Source organism: Brienomyrus brachyistius, chromosome 4 (assembly GCF_023856365.1).
Source record: "Brienomyrus brachyistius isolate T26 chromosome 4, BBRACH_0.4, whole genome shotgun sequence".
Classification (NCBI taxonomy): domain Eukaryota; kingdom Metazoa; phylum Chordata; class Actinopteri; order Osteoglossiformes; family Mormyridae; genus Brienomyrus; species Brienomyrus brachyistius.
Genome location: NC_064536.1, coordinates 13,257,701 through 13,274,160, shown reverse-complemented (window position 1 = coordinate 13,274,160; position 16,460 = coordinate 13,257,701). Strand labels below are relative to the sequence as shown.

The window sequence follows — 16,460 nt, the reverse complement described above, 5'->3', positions numbered from 1 at the left end:
CAGTCCGCCTTGACTGAACTCAGAATCTCCGAATTCTGAACGATATCCTAGAACTTAAAGGCGTTTTGCTTGGAAATCCTCCAGAGTAATTGTAAATTATAGGTTATATAAATCTGTTAAAAAAATTATTTTATCATAAAATTATGGCACATGTATAGTATTTCAAAATATGACCAGTGCAATATGATCGATGATTCCATTACCTGTATAATGCCTGTTCACACATTAATAAACACTAGACAAATTGGAGAACCTTTCCAAAATGTTATCACTACAAGTAAAACGAAGTACACCGTCTGTCCACCCATTCATAATTTTCCATAGTAACTTATCCGGCACATTATCATTATTAATCCATTTTCTATCCCGTGCGGCAAGCCTGGATCCTATCCTGGGAACCACAGGGCACACCCGGAATGGGATGCCTTTCCATCGCAGAGCATGTAATCATATACTACAGGCAGTTTTAGAGACACAAACTCTCCTAGCTGTTTTTGAACTATAGGAGGTGACCCACGCTAACATGGAGAGAACAGGCCCTGCAAAGCTTACTTTTATATTTAGTTTTTACATATTTGACACTGCAGGGCAAATCTGGACAAGAAACAAGAACTTAGGCTGGGGTGAAGGGATACCGAACGTCAGAGTAATGCTGCGATACCATCAGTTCCGAGCCTGGTGACCCGGTTACCGTACACAGACCCCCCCCGTCACCGGTCTACCTGTCAGGGCATGTAACAGCGTGTCACTCTCTGCACAGGGAGGCCGGAAAGTCTCTGTAGGCCAGTATATGTAGGGAAACTCCATCGGGCCGCAGGGCGTTTATTCCGTAAGCTGTATGTTTTGCCACCAGTCAGGACTGAAGTCTGAAATTGCACCCCTCATGACAAACTAAAATACTAAACAAACTCTGAAGAGCTCATTCAGGGTCCGCAGGAGGCCTGGAAGCAGAAAGCATAAGGCGACGTCCTGGATGGGAGGCCAATCCATCACTGAAACCAGGATTATGTTTGTATAACAAAATAAAACCTAGTGTTTCTTGTCCTTAGGGCAGCGTTTCCCAATCTGGCCCTCTTTATGGGAAATGTGGATAAAAATTAGCGCAGAGAAGCATATTTTCATCCTGCGAAGCATCTACATAATCAGAGGGTACAGCATGCGTCAGACATCCTAAATCTAAGTGGAAACACAGTGTTATCGATTTAAAACAAAAAATAAACCTGTGTAAATTGTAATAGGAAGAACTCCATTACCAGTTTGGAGTTTTTCATTAATATATAACAACTCACAGAGTGCAATCTAGTGTCTTATTGTTTAAATTTCACACCCTGTCCCCATCTGCCCGTTTTAGTACTGAAGTCAATAAATCAAGTGAAAATAGCTGATTATCAAAGCGGAATATCCAAACAGGAGCAGGACGGACAGAGACAGTGGGAAATGTGCATGTCTTTAATCTTCTCGCATTCGTGTCCGTCAACACGGAAATGTAATTATGATTTAATTCAGTCCGGCGCTGGTATCTTCATACTGCACTTGCATGAAAATAAGAAATTAGAGCATAAATTCGGATGGTTGCAGTATGTTTAATCTGTCAGGCCGCAAGCCCCATGCTGACTGATCACCAGATGCGACCAGCTTCCCTCAGCGGGACCGTGGAAGCTGATTTGGCGAGTGTGAGCCCCGACTCGCCTGTCAGTCGACCCCGAGATGTGTGGCCTGGACCGCTTGCTTATATAAATTTTCCTTGTGGGAGGAAAGCGGACATGTTTGCACATCGGCTGAAAGCAGCTCTTTAGGGCGTGAATTGTCAGGGAAGCCTAGTAGAGCTAGTTTGTCAGCAATGTGTGAACTTACTTTTCTACAGAAATCCCTTAGACGGTCACCAGCAGCCATCGTTTGCATTGATATTTTGAATGATCAGCAATCCTCCGTGGGCAAAAGTAATAACGCAGAACAATGAAAAAGAAAAGAAAAACTAGTATTTATATTTGCATTTAACACAGGATTGATTTATTTTATTTCCCACGCTTACTGGGAATTCCTTGTTCATGGGGCGGCATGGTGGTGCAGTGGTTAGCACTGCTGCCTCACACCTCTGGGACCCGGGTTCGAGTCTCCGCCTGGGTCACATGTGTGTGGAGTTTGCATGTTCCCCCCATGTAGTCCTGGGGTTTCCTCCAGGTACTCCGGTTTCCCCCCACAGTCCAAAAATATGCTGAGGCTAATTGGACTTGTTAAATTGCCTGTAGGTGTGCGTGTGTGAGTGAATGGTGTACGAGTGTGCCCTGCGATGGGCTGCCCCCCCATACTGGGTTGTTCCCTGCCTCATACCCATTGCTTCTGGGATAGGCTCCGGACCCCCCGCGACCCAGTAGGATAAGCGGTTTGGAAAATGGATGGATGGATGGATGGTTTGTTTTATTTTTATTTCATATGCATACAGTTTGTGACTTTTTTGATCATATATTATACATATAATTTATTTGGCATATAAGGTGTCGTAATCATTTGTAAGACTGACAAAAAAGATTGAAAATAGTGATCTATCTTTAAAATGATTTTGAATAGTTTAATCTACCCGGTAATTTTTTCATCTACCCATCCATGCTTGCTAACTTCTTATCTAATGCTGGGTGACCGTGAGCTTGGGGCCTAAACTCCGGACACCGTGGATGAGATGCCTGTCCAATGTAAACCATCAAGCACTTCATTGTTCTGAAAGAGTAAAAATGGTGAAGAAAGTCACTAGATGTGGAAGACTGATTCGTTTACATTACACATAGGCATTACATGTGCTTACAAACACTCCTCTTTTCCCAGTATGGCTATACCGCATGAGTCCACAATGTCAAAGCTGTAACGCTCTGCCACTTTTTTCCTCCCAAACACGGGCTCTTTGTTGTTTAGCTGTCGAAGTCTGTCCCCGAAAGTCTTGTAATTAAATCTCCCTGCTCTCATTATAACGCAGCTGCCCCGCAGTCGAGTCTCGGAGCCTGGCCTAAGCGCACGTACATTCCCGCCTCATACCACGAGCTGACACGCTCCGCGGGCCAACTACCCTGCCAGGACCGAGGTCCGCAAAAGAACAGTGGAGAATTACACATGAAAATAGCTCAAGAATTATATCATTAACACTTAGTCTGTTCACAGGTCCCTCGGAGACACAGAGGCAGGGTATTTATTCGGAATGAACTTTACGGGGAGAAGGCCAAGAGATTTGTAGGATTCCCTTTCATATTCTCACTTAATTGCTTGCATACGGCCAGATGAGGACGCGGTGCGTATCCGCTCCTCATTTTACGCGGATCTGCCAACTGAATCTGCTTCATGATCCAAGCTGAGGGGAAATCACAGTAGCGGTCGCTTGACCGACAGCGTTAGCACACAGTGTGCCCTGCCCCTAACTAATAGCTAGCTCGGGCAGGCAGCAGAACCAAACCGCTGATTTCCTGCCAGCCGCTCTCTAGATGAACCTCTTGGAGCCGACCGTAAACTACAGCATTCCCCTCTCATTTGTTTGGACGGACACACCACGGCATCTTAAGTAAAAATTACATACGACAGCGCATGCATGCAGTACATTGGATAAATCAAAACTCCACGAGATTGGGGCAGCTAAATTTATCATTGGCTGAGCTGCTCCAAGGCCACGCTGTGCTTCTGGCTTGTAAACTGCACTTGTAATTGGGTTACTAAGCCCAACTGTTGTTTTATATTTAGTTATGGAATTGTACTGTAGATGCTTAGTGTTTAGCAAGCTTGTTACCTGTATCCCAGCTGTATGTTTCACTAAAAGCATCCGTTCACCTTTACTTTGTTGATGCTTTTCTCCATAATGACATTCTGGTGAGGATCAGGGAGCCTCAGCTAACAGGGAACGTGCCCAGAACTTTAACCAACATTATGTGAAGGTCCTTTCAATGTTGGCAGAGAATGTTCTTGCTGCAACGTTAATGGCACATCATTTCCACGTTTAACATTTTAAACAAAAGTTCTGTCAGTGCCAGCTTGATAACATTATTACCGCAGCATCCTTTTAACACAATTGTTGTCGGTAAAATATAGTTTTATAATAGTGCCCTATTTGTATACTGCAAACACAGCACACAACCTTGGGTCCATGACCTTTGAGATGTAAAACAACAGTGACCCTCTGTTCTACCAGGCCCTTCCGCTATTACTTCATTATTACTCTTAGTTATAGCAGTGTGATAACATTCTGGGAACGTCAGGACGACTGGGCAGTTTGAACGTTTCCATACCTTAATTGTAACGTTCGGTATACATTCATAAAACAAAAAACATTATCAGCGGGGCCAGGCTTAGCAGGCGCCTTGGAGCTGTTGGGATTAAGACTCTTGCTCACGGACCCAGAAGTAATATGACAGGCTTTGAAGCCATGATGTTATGGTTCCTTAACCTGTTGATTCACACATCACTCCCGAGAGTGAGACACCTCTGCGGCCCGAGAGTGAGACAGCCCTGCTTCTGTACCTGCTGTATCTCTAAGATGACACTTCCTGATTTTACTTGCATATCTCGCATTCCCCCCCCCCCCCCCCCCCCATGCACAATCTCTCCTGCATCTGTGCAGATCCCTCTAGCAGCCTCGCTTATCTCTGCTCCAGGTATCTCGACACGTCTAGAAGTAAGAAACTTCACCCAACGAGAAACTTTGCGATCGTAGCCAGCAGGAGCCGACTGCGCGAGTGCCGGCCTCCGGGAGCTGCTCTGCACCAAGTCTTTCGCTTTGTCACCAACTGTACAGTTTGACAGCTTGCTTCAATTAACCTGCATAGATGATTTTACCATTTTAATCTTTAACAGCTTTTTAAATCTATTGTTTTCACTGTTATTTCACTGTTGTCCTGGCGTATAACTATCAGCCCAGCACTGATTTCCTAAAAGTAAAGAGCATTTGAACCCTAAAATATAATCTATCGGGACAGTGATTTATTTGAGTCTTGAGAATAACTTGGCTGAATGCGATATAACAGCACATCTAATTTTATCCATTTTAACATATTGCATTTTCCACTGAAATAAATGTGTGTGTGCGTGTGTGTGTGTGTGTGTGTGTTTCTACTTGTGCAGAAGGGTGGGGACCTTAAGTTAATATTTCATTTAATATTTGCAAATCTCCCCAAAGAGGAAAGGGTCACATGACATAAGGTCACATGACATGGCAAAGCTCCAATAGGGGGGAGAACTAATTATCCTTTTGATATTGCTCAGCTGCTCAAGGCCAGGAATCCCGCTGGAAAACAAAGCTTGGAAAATGAGCCTCTCTCCTATAGATTACAGTGCAAAAAAATATCAGGGCTAGGTGGAGCGAAATGGGCAGGGAGAAACAGCTGCGACATAAAGAAACAGTTAGCAGTGGAGGCAATATGTATGTATTAATATGTTCGGTATCATTCATTCGTGCTTGGCCAAGAAAACACTCAAGAAGCGGCTTAAGCTACGCTAACTGATGCGCTAATCTTACACATGAACGGCCCATGGATGCCATCATGTTGTATGAGATCCTGGGAAAATTAGTGACTCACGGGTGCATTGTTGCAGGCTAGTTAGCGTATAAATGCAAAGGTTTGGCTTGGAGCTAAAAGCAATTGAAAGGCACGACAGGAACCTGTTGCATCAGGATTAGTGATCTGTCAGCCAGGAAACGCCAAGGGTAACATGATAATCAGCAGCCCTGGAGTCCACAGGGCTTGGAGGGGGGAGCAGAGGGATAGGGGAGTTTGGCGTGTCTGATCGCAGTTGGTCTTTAATTTCACGGTCAAGCCGCTCTCGACAGCCAGCGCGGCTCGCATTCCCCCCCACCCCGGCCCGCTAAGCACGAGACCCAGAGGAGGTCGCGGCCCCCTGGATGAGACGCCCCATTACCTCAGCGAGCGTGCCGGCGGTCCACACGGAGCAGCCCCCGCCAAGCTCTGCAGCTGTCCCCCGCCCAGCTGGGAGGGCGTCCACCGGCGCCGAGGCTGCGAGACGGAGCCGCGGAGAATCACACGAGCGGGCCGACCTGCAGCTCGAGCGAGGGTCCCGTGAAACGCACCGATACCTGGAACATTGAGGCGATTTTGCAGGTGGCATCGTTCCAATATGGGACGCCCAGTAACTGAATCCCTCCTAGGCCATGCAGTAGAAGGAGGGCTCTGTGTGTTAGTTCATTACATGTAAAACTGTGATTTACACTAGTATCTGGGCATTCACTGGACGCTCAGCCAAGCTACACTTATGCTCAGTTGATTTCTTTGACAGCACATATATTTGTAATGTGTTGTGTTACACCTGGTATTGGACAAAAGCTTCTAGAGAATGAAAGTAATGTAAACATAGTATAAATTTCGCCGCATCACCTGAAGACACAGGAGAGCCAAGCAGACATAGTCGTATCATAATCATCAGAACTTTTGAGTTCATCGCGAGATTCATTTGAACTCATTGCTCCCCGGTTCACAGGTGCACTTCTTTAACTAAAATCTTGCCCCCCTCCCTGCATTGCCCATGTCCAAACCAGCAGTTGAGCTTCACCTACCGCCTCGGATTATTTTTAGAAGCAAAGATCGTCGTTTCCACGATTGCCCAAGTTGAAATTTCTGTGGGCCAGTTCAGTGCCATCCAAAGTCGCCCAAATGGGCATTACTGTTTTGTGGGAGGGCTGGAGTGATTTAAAAAAAACTAGCCCCAGCCCCCATCATCCCTGGTTCACACTTTCCACAAAGAGGCTTGTGTTCTGTACGCTTGGCTGAGCCGGCCTACCTGCACTCCAGCCACCCAGGGGAAGCATTTAATCACAGCTCCTCCGAGCATGGAGCGATAGGGGTTAAACTGTTTGAACTTGTCTTTTATCAACGTTTGCTTCTGTGAGGCCTTTCGCCCCAACACCGAGAACGAAGAAACAGCGCGACGGAACGAGATTAAATAAATATTTGCTGTTATGTCTCCGTCGGCTCACTGCTTCTAGCGTGACATGCGATGGGTGACCCCAGGAGGGGGGGGGCTGAGGTGCGTGTTTGTCTTTGCGAAATGCTTTGCTGACACACCGCTGTTGACATGTCCGCGTAAATATTTTTAAAACTGGATCCCGATTGGCTGAAAGTGGCACGAATCCTCTTGTTTGGATTGAGGTGATTTCCTCCCTCCGCCAGACACAATCGATACGTTATCTCGTTTCCGGAAACTTCCGGCAGAGCTGAAACGGAGCTGCCAAGTGGCGAAGAATAGGGGAATGGATACGATTCAGCATCTGGGTGGTGACATCATGATCCCTCAGCTTGTCAAATCCTGAAAAGAGCATGTTACCAGGGGAAAAGAGGGGGGGGTATAAGACACAATGGGATAGTTCCTTTTTACTGGCAATAAAAACAGTGAGTGATTTGTTGTTATAGATCCATTTATACGGAACAAATACTTCACTGCTAGCATAGTGCTCAAGGACTTGGACTTGTCACTCGTCGGGATCCCAGGAGAAGCCTGGTAACTGTACCCTTGTGAAATCTTTAAGCTTATGCAAATGAGCTGGTTAACTGGATACTGTGTAAAATCCTACCCTCTTGTATGTCACTAAGGATTGTTACAATTTCTTTCTTAACCTTGATTAAGTCAGAAAAAAATTAATTCAGAGCAGCATATAGCGAGATTATTTATGGGTGATAACTTCAAGATAACTTCAAGATAACTTCAAGGATACAGTCGGCGCTAAGATATCCGGATTTGCTTTTACGTGGCGTCGAAAAAGCAGGGTGGTTATCGCATGCAGCAGTATGTACTTCTGCAGTTTACTGAAACCAGAGATTTATTTCATCCTCCAGTATGGAAACAGAAGCACACGGCGGGTGAATTTATGGTTTGTTTATGTTGTTTTCTTCTAGGCTTTAAGGCTTTTTCCAGATTGTGAAAGCAAAAGGGAGCATGCGCCGCCCTGGTGGCGAACGGTGTAATTCCCCAACTCCATCGCTCAAACAAAATGTACGGTAATTCCAGCCTGTCACTCCTCTGCTACAGTTTGTACCTCAGCCCAGACAAAAACGACAGGAGCCTCCGTGTTATTTTCATATTTCCCCGTCTGTTCATCCCTTGGGAAAAGAACGACAGACACTCGGGTTGGGATTATTACACTAAATGCCCCATTGGTTGCCTTTCAAACAGAGAGACAAGACGCTAAAACGAAAAAAAAAAATATTTATGCAGGGAAATGTGCTATCTGGTTCGCCTGGTATCCTAGGAGGGTTTATAACAAATAAAAATGAGGAAAAATTTAAGAAGAATGTTTATCCTGTAAAAATGTTTTTGTTGATGACGTCGTTCTGTCGCCTGCAGCCTTCTTGGAGCTGCAGTAATTACATCTGTGTTTTTTTTAGCAGTTTATGGGATTGACGGACAGCTGTGGTCGCAGTGGATGCATGTAACTGCGGAGTTCAGGCTCCTGTTCGCCTCCATCTGCCGTGACTAAGAGCTGACTCCTCACGCCCCACACTTAGCCGCTTAGCATTTGTGTTTCATCAAAGACGTTCTGCAGTTAAAAATGTCCCTCTGTCTGTTCTCATGCCGTTTTCGCCGAGGTTAAAACCGTTTAGGAAACTGCCGTCTCGATGTGATGTCTGCTGGGTGTCCCTAACGTTGTCGGCGAGCGGACAGGGCCCGAAGATGATGGGGGCCGCTCGTAAAACGCTCCGGCAGCTGGCCGCAAACATCGCTTGGATCGGCGCTCATAGGACGCTCCACCCCAGACATGACATTCCCCCCTCCCTCTCCCCTCTTCCCAGCAGCCGTGTGGCTTTCAGAGCCAACTGGCCTGGAACAGGCTGAGCTTACCGGTAAAAATGGAAGCGAGGGCCAAAGTCAACACCCTCCCTTTCCTGTGAGACGGACGCAGCGGATTGGTACGCAGGACGATGCTGTTTACTTAGTGTCGCCTGAAGCCACGGTACACCCCCAGCTCCGGGGCCCGCCTGTGCAGGGGGGGGGGGGGGGGGGGGCGAGGAGGGAGCTTGGGGAAGCTAGTGCCGGGAGGCACAGGACGTCCGGTGAGCCTGCAACCTGTTAATTCTTCCTCATCCAGTACAGAGTTGTTTTTAGACAACTTTGCGGGCTACGGTCTACAGCATTGGTTGGCTGACAGGATGTGACATCATCGGAAGGTGCGCTGGAACATCAGGGGCCAAACAGAGTAACTTCCGTGTTCAGGATCTTTCCACAGAGTTTTGTAAATGAATCATAAACCCTCCGTCCATTTCTAGAGTTCCTTACCCACTATATTCTTGGCTTCTCGTTAATAAATAGTTTCATAAAATCTAACGTAAAAGCATGTACCTGATCAAATTAGTGGTGTGTGGTTCAGCAGGTTAGGATGCTGTGCGTATGACCAGAAGGTTGTTGGTTTGTGTCCTATAGCTGTCAGACTGATTTCTCTGTCAGGCCCTTGACTGTGACCCTTAACCCCAATTGGTGCATGGACTGCCTGACTGCCTCCCTACGTGGCTTTGGACAAAAATATCCACTAAATTAAATGTAAAAGATGTAAGACAAAGTAGTTAATAGCTCTGAAATGCTTCATACATATAGACTGAGGCTTTAATATACAGACACCTGTGCTTGACTAGTTTCCCAGCATCTTCCTCTATGCTACACACTTGTGTTTTGTGAATATGTTGTAACCCTGCTGGGAATTTTTGTTAGCTCTGTGAGGTTGGCATTCCCATGAGGGTGGGGCCAGCCATCTTCTCTTGCTTTCCCATAATTCTCTTCTTCCCCTCCTGGACCTCAGACTATGTGAGTTTTTTTTGTCTCTAAAATGGTGCCCTTAGACCTGCAATCTTAAACCGGATGACATTAATTAATTGCCATTGGCTGCGTGTAATTTGTCGCCACGTTTAGCTGATTAACTTCATGTCATGTGAAGTGTCCTGAAATAACAACGCTGGTCCTTTATAAAATATTATCTGATATATTTAATGGAACTGAGTGGAACTAAATTAAACCGGAGACCTTGCAATCGAATGGGCGGTTTTTCTTAATCTCTACTTAACCTCTCGCTCACGCTGGCGGAGAGTGGGCTTTACAAAGCAGGAACGCTTGTCTGATTCGGGCTGTTTTGAATTATAGTTAATAGGCTTTTTAATTTACTGTGAAGACGATTTAAGAATGTGGGGTATTAAGGGTCGAGCCGAGGTCTTTCTCGTACCCATGGGAAGAATCGCACATCAGGGTGGACCCCGGGAGGTAAACATTGGTTTAGCTTCATCGCACACCTGTTCCCGAGCGTCCGGCAGATCTGAGCATTACGCTACACGGTTCGGCGTCTCACATGGCTGTGAAATTGGCTCACCGTGCGGATTTGGGTGCCCGGTCCGCTTAGCCAGGAGGAGGTGCACGTATCAGTCTGTCACACCCGTGTTGTTTCAGGCGGAGGAGTGGAAACGCAATCCACAGCCGTAGCTGTACGGGGTGGTTTTTGTTTAAAATAAATTTCCAGGAGATCTGTTTCTAATTGGTTATTAATCAGAAATAACGATGATGAAGATGTTTTCCAAGGATATGAAAAATATCGAAAGCCTGCGGAGCTTCTTGGTTATGCGAAGTTGAAGCTATGCTTCCACTGTTATTATGACTCTTGACTCTGCTTTTTGCATTTAATAGCTATTTTATGCGCGTGTTTGATGGTGTAGAAATTTCAGTGCATTTATTTGGAGGTTTATCCTTCATCAAAGGGCTGAGCAGCTGTGGAAAATTAATTTGCTATCGGGTTTAATATTTCTAACAGGCAGCCCCCCGGCCAGCCGAGGTCCTTGAAGGGGAGCAATGGTTTCCTGCCACTCTGTTCTCCTGCATCCCAGTGCTTCCATGAATGAGATTTACTGCTCCTGTCAAAACTTCTGACGGATCCTTCAGGAGAAACAACCTTCTCGTGGATTCGCTCTTGTCACTCCTGGGGGGCTGTGCTTCCCACCGGCCCAGTAACATCTGCATCGCCACGAGATCACATCTCACTTTAACATCTTCCTGTCCGACTTCTTTAGCCTCCGTTGTAATAGCGGATGGGCCCTGATTGAATTTGTTTTTATTGTGTTGTCACTAATAAGTAGTATGTTCTGTGCATCTTGAAACACTGCTGGCCAGTTGCTCCAGTTAGATATAAGACTGACACTGGAAAAGCCCAAAGACACAGATGCATTTTCTGAAAAGATAAAGCGAAAACTACAAAAGAGGGTAAAATATTCCCCTCGGGTCCCAAAGAAATTCAGTCTTCTCGAAATCTCTGTGCACATCAGAAGTTTTCGGTAGTCAGATCGGATGTTCGTTTTAATGCCGCATTCTTTCAGCAAGTGGAGACCTGTTGGTCTTGGTTGCTTTTGGGCTGTTCAGCCTTCTCCTCCGAACGGTTTCATCGAACATCTGTTTATGGACTAAGTTCAGGAAATTAAGGCCCTTTCAGCAGTTCTCCTCGGCTCTGTGAAAATATAATATTGGGGCGAGGGCATTTATCTTGTAAGCGCTGAATATAGAAATAGTATTAATAAATCGATAGTAAGGGGCCGTGTAAAGACAGTTTTCGTGCTCCCTTGCAGCTGACCTCAGTGCAACTCGGAAGATTTATTGCTGAGGTTTTCGCGCCAAGTAAACGCTGCATTGGAGAGGACCGAAATTCTTGGAAAACTTGAAGGTGAATGAGGAAGAGGAGTCGCCGGCAGTAAGATGGACACTCAATCATCTCAACAATGGATATGCTATTGGGATGGCTGGAGACCCCAACAGGAAACAGGACATTGTGTCTTCTGCATGGTCACCAAGAGTCCGCGTTGACTTGACAGCCCTTAACACTAATAATAAAGGTTCATAGACAGGAACATAATTCCAGGATAAACAAGGATCCTGAAATGAGATCTATGGTTCCGTGGAACTGAAATGGAGTTCTGTGGCCACACAGTTATTTTCATTTCAGGAAACAAGATGGGTTCTGCTTGTTTGTTTGGGTCCGGCCAGCTGCTGTAACGGAAGACCCAAACATTCAGAGATGAAATCGGTTAATTACAGAGGAAGGGCTATAATCTAAGAGTTACTCAGTGCTTACGGAGGATCCCACTTTAGACTGTCCACTCTGCAGTGCAGTTTGGGAAAGGCTGATGCGTCATTTGTACCTTGGAATTTTCCAGAATGGTCCGGTTCCCCTTTGCCTTTGGTGAATGGGGAACAATCCTCACATGTAGTGAGTCATCTTTTCAACATGTACAAGCCACTTTGGTCCACTCGTTTAGTAAAATCATGAATATATGTGAAAAATTTCCATGGACTGTAGTGGATTAAGATTTCAATAGCAAGCTGCAAATTCCATTCACTCATACACAGTGGGTGGTGGGGGGCTGCAGCCTGTCATTATTATTATTATTATCATCATGATTATTATTATTATTTTATTATTATTATTATTGTAGTTGTTGTTACATTTCTATTCTACTATTGAAAGACTTTCACAAAAACAGACCAAATACTATGATGGGATCAGTTTTGGACACAGTTAACTTAAATGTTACCTTCGATAACTGCCAATCTGCTAACCAAGTTCAATTCATTAATGCTAAAACGATAAACCACAAAATTTGTTTTGCCAAAGCTAACGATGACCGCTAACCCATCCATCCATTTTCCAAGCCGCTTATCCTACTGGGTCGCGGGGGTCCAGAGCCTATCCCAGAAGCAATGGGCACGAGGCAGGGAACAACCCAGGATGGGGGGCCAGCCCATCGCAGGGCACATTCACACACCATGCACTCACACATGCACTCCTACGGGCAATTTAGCAAGTCCAATTAGCCTCAGCATGTCTTTGTACTGTGGGGGGAAACCGGAGTACCCGGAGGAAACCCAACAACGACATGGGGAGAACATGCAAACTCCACACACATGTGACCCAGGCGGAGTCTCAAACCCGGGTCCCAGAGGAGTGAGGCAACAGTGCTAACCACTGCACCACCATGCTGCCTCTGATTGCTAATCACTAACTCTTATTTAAATGAATTTTACCTCAGTTTTGGTTTGGGCTCTGAAACCCTTAAACAAATACCAAGTGAGCTAAAATTCTACTGTATTTTAGCAATTTAGCAGTTCCGCAGGGCTGGAGTGATTACCTGGGGATATGTAGGAATTGCACAGTTGGGGATAGTTGGATTCTGTCCAGATAACTTGTCATATTTAAGGTAGTCTGTGCTAAATGTAAATTAAAGATAATTTAAACTAAGGTACCTGAAGTCTGACAAGTTATCTGGCTAAGTAGGAAATACAGCTTTGTTGTACAGGCCCCATATTCTTTATTCACTTGCATTCAGCCCAGGCTACCTTAAATACGACGAGTTACCGACCAATCACATCTTGTGTTTACACGTAGTCAGCCAACAGCGTGCTAGATAGACTATTGCAGACATGCCCAGAACAGAAGAAATATGTGATTTAGAATTTAGAAATGTTTTTGACCATTAAACTTTCTTTACTTTACCTGTGAAAAAAATGTTTACAGTGTACAGTTAGTGGAACTGAATTTAGCGGAAACTGATTGGTCTGCAAAGTTGCTGAAAATGCTAATCTTCTAACGAAAAAGTTAGCTTCGCTAATTAGTGGATTAGCGGAACCCTGCCTACTGGTCACTTGATGAGACTCTGCTGAAATGATACCTTTCATGGACCATTTACACCATTTTTCTGGTCTCAACCTCTGCTCTCCTGTTTCCACTCTGGTCTCATCAGCGGGAGCAATTTTGGTGAATTTATGATCTTCTGAGGAGACTAATGCAACCAACCAGAATCATGTCTCAGATAAGTTACTTTCATGAACAAATCAACAAAAAAACACTGAGAATGTAATTTGGCTTTTTAAATATTTTGGTTGGTTTTTAATGGCTGAAGTCTGCTGAGGGATAGACAACACAATTTTTTTATCCTCAAAACAGACCACACATCATGGACAGAAGATGTGGACCACACAGCATGGACAGAAGATGTGGACCACACAGCATGGACCACACAAAGTGGACACGTAATATAGTCGAAAAAATTCCAAAAGGTGAAAAAGAGCATCTTCACAGCATCCTCTCAAATGGTGACTAATTCACAAGTCAAACACAAGGGAAGGTAACCGAGACGACAACCAGAATGTACTAATGGTGATTTCTTAAAGATTAAAAAAAGACACACGTTCATATGCTTGCTAGATTTGTTATCCGAGAAAATCAAACAAGCTTTTTTTCTTAGTTTTTTGGCTAAAAATCGACCAAAATTGTAAGCTACTCTGAAATACGAAAAATATTATACATATAATATCCTTTCATTTGAAATCAGTCTATTGCATGATTATGTATCTATCTTCCAATCACAGCCCAGTGTCTATCACAGGCTTTATGGAGCATGAGAAAAGGAAATGATTGGACAGAATGCCACCACATCTACCCAATAGACAATCCAATGGCATTAATTAGCCTAACCACTTGTGTTTCGATAATTGAAGAGAGTAAGAGTACCCAGGGGTAAGCCGTTCCATCCATGGGGACACGAAAGCACATAAAGGTACCATATTCCCATATATCTTCTGCAGAATTACGAGTGGGTATACTCACTCACTTCCCCATCCCCCCATGAGATGGAAAGGATAATAGTGGAGATAATTCATCCATCCATCCATTTTCCAAACCACTTATCTACTGGGTCGCGGGGGGTCCGGAGCCTATCCCGGAAGCAATGGGCACGAGGCAGGGAACAACCCAGGATGGGGGGCCAGCCCATCGCATGGCACATTCACACACCATTCACTCACCTCACACATGCACTCCTATGGACAGTTCTGTAACTCCAATTAGCCTCAGCATGTTTTTGGACTGTGGCGGGAAACCAGAGTACCCGGAGGAAACCCTACGACGACATGGGGAGAACATGCAAACTCCGCACACATGTGACCCAGGCGGAGACTCGAACCCGGGTCCCAGAGGTATGAGGCAACAGTGCTAACCACTGCACCACCATGCTGCCCCTAATAGTGGAGATAATCGTTCCATTATATTTAATATTTATATTAAGGTATTATTTATATTATTGACAACTGCATATTTATATGTGTTGTTTTCAAGAAGATCATGTCAAGAACATGACAATAAGAGACAACGTTTGTGTTTCCGTAATGGTAAATTTTTATTTCCTTTTGACAGGTTTTATTATCGGTGTCTGTTAGTTTAGGGGAGTTTTAATGCAGAACTTTTAAAGCAGAACACTGGCAAATGAAATGTCGTTGTTTGGGTGGTACCACTTTGCCACTTGCAAATGATAGTAACTCATTAATAAAAAGAAAACTGTGTTATAACTTGTTTAAAATTATCTATTAATAATTTACAAAGTGTTATAACCTAATTAATAACCTGCTTATAAACCATTCATAAAGCCTTTATATGGGTAGCCTTATTGTAAAGTGGCACCCTTTGGGTCGCCTTGGATCGGGTACGGGTTCTGCTGAGTACAGTTTGTTTTGATTTGATACACTCTGTGTGGGATGTAAAGGCTATGGGCTAGTGCCAGGTCTTAAATGGCACTGCTGAGGGCTGGGATCAGACCCACGGCACTAGCTTAATCAAAACAGGTTGAGCATATTTACTAACAATCTAAAAACCATCACAAACCAAGAGAGGCATTTCAAAACATGATCGTGGCTAATTTCAGGATATGCCCAGTGACTGAAATGCCATGTTTACTAGCCTACACCACTCCACGTTGCCTGAAATCTCTCAGGGTTTGTCTCCAGGGTTTGTCTCCGTATTTGATTATTCGTCATACTGAGTTCTTGCTTTGAAAGATGCTGTGTAGCTCTCGCTCCAATACTGCTTACATTTGTCACTGGATGTCAAAAAGCCAAAGCATCTTCATTGTCATCTACAGCTATAAAATTTATGGGTCACACACTGAGATAAAATTTTGATATCATGGGTCGTAGATGAAGAATAAATAGAATATATACAGTACATAGGACGTATTTAAACGTGACTTTTTGAAACATTGACATAAAACCTTAAACACTGTGTTTTTAACAGTATTTTTGTCTTATTTCATGTTCATGTCTGAATATGTCAATCTAGTGCAATATTTTCTATCTATCTATCTTTCTATCTATCTATCTATCTATCTATCTATCTATCTATCTAGCCATACTTAAGCCTTAAATGTGACGTCTATCTCTTTCTGGCGTGTCTTCTCAGCACCTACTCATCCAGTCAGGGTCACAGTCACATTCCAGAGGAGGTTAGCCGCTTAGCGACATATATTTGGGTTGTGGTAGGAAGCACGTGTCTGAAGGGGAGACTGTCAAAACTCCGCAAAGGGGGAAGAGACGGGAATGGATGTGAACCCACAACCCTGACTTTCTGCTGTGACAAGTTTACCCGCTGAGCTGCTGCAGTTTGTTTCATTCTCACTGTCAGCCCATCA

General features: G+C 44.6%; 2 long non-coding RNA genes across 3 annotated transcripts in view; one reads left to right on the top strand and one right to left on the bottom strand.

Annotated features, from left to right (window-relative positions):
* The window catches only part of LOC125740264 (uncharacterized), a 38,236-nt gene that overhangs the window by 16,638 nt on the left and 5,138 nt on the right, over positions 1–16,460 (bottom strand). Inside the window, exons 1-2 of one of the 2 annotated variants that reach the window (XR_007397491.1) lie at positions 6,542–7,233; positions 5,890–6,064 (exon numbers count right to left, since the gene is read on the bottom strand). This is a non-coding gene — a long non-coding RNA (uncharacterized LOC125740264). Of the gene's footprint in view, positions 1–5,889; positions 6,065–6,541; positions 7,234–16,460 lie in introns of those variants that run through there. The other variant, XR_007397492.1, reaches the window with a different exon arrangement.
* LOC125740266 (uncharacterized) lies at positions 7,238–12,333 on the top strand. The gene is made up of 3 exons (XR_007397493.1): positions 7,238–7,482; positions 7,878–8,888; positions 10,769–12,333. It is a non-coding gene; the product is annotated as an uncharacterized LOC125740266 (long non-coding RNA).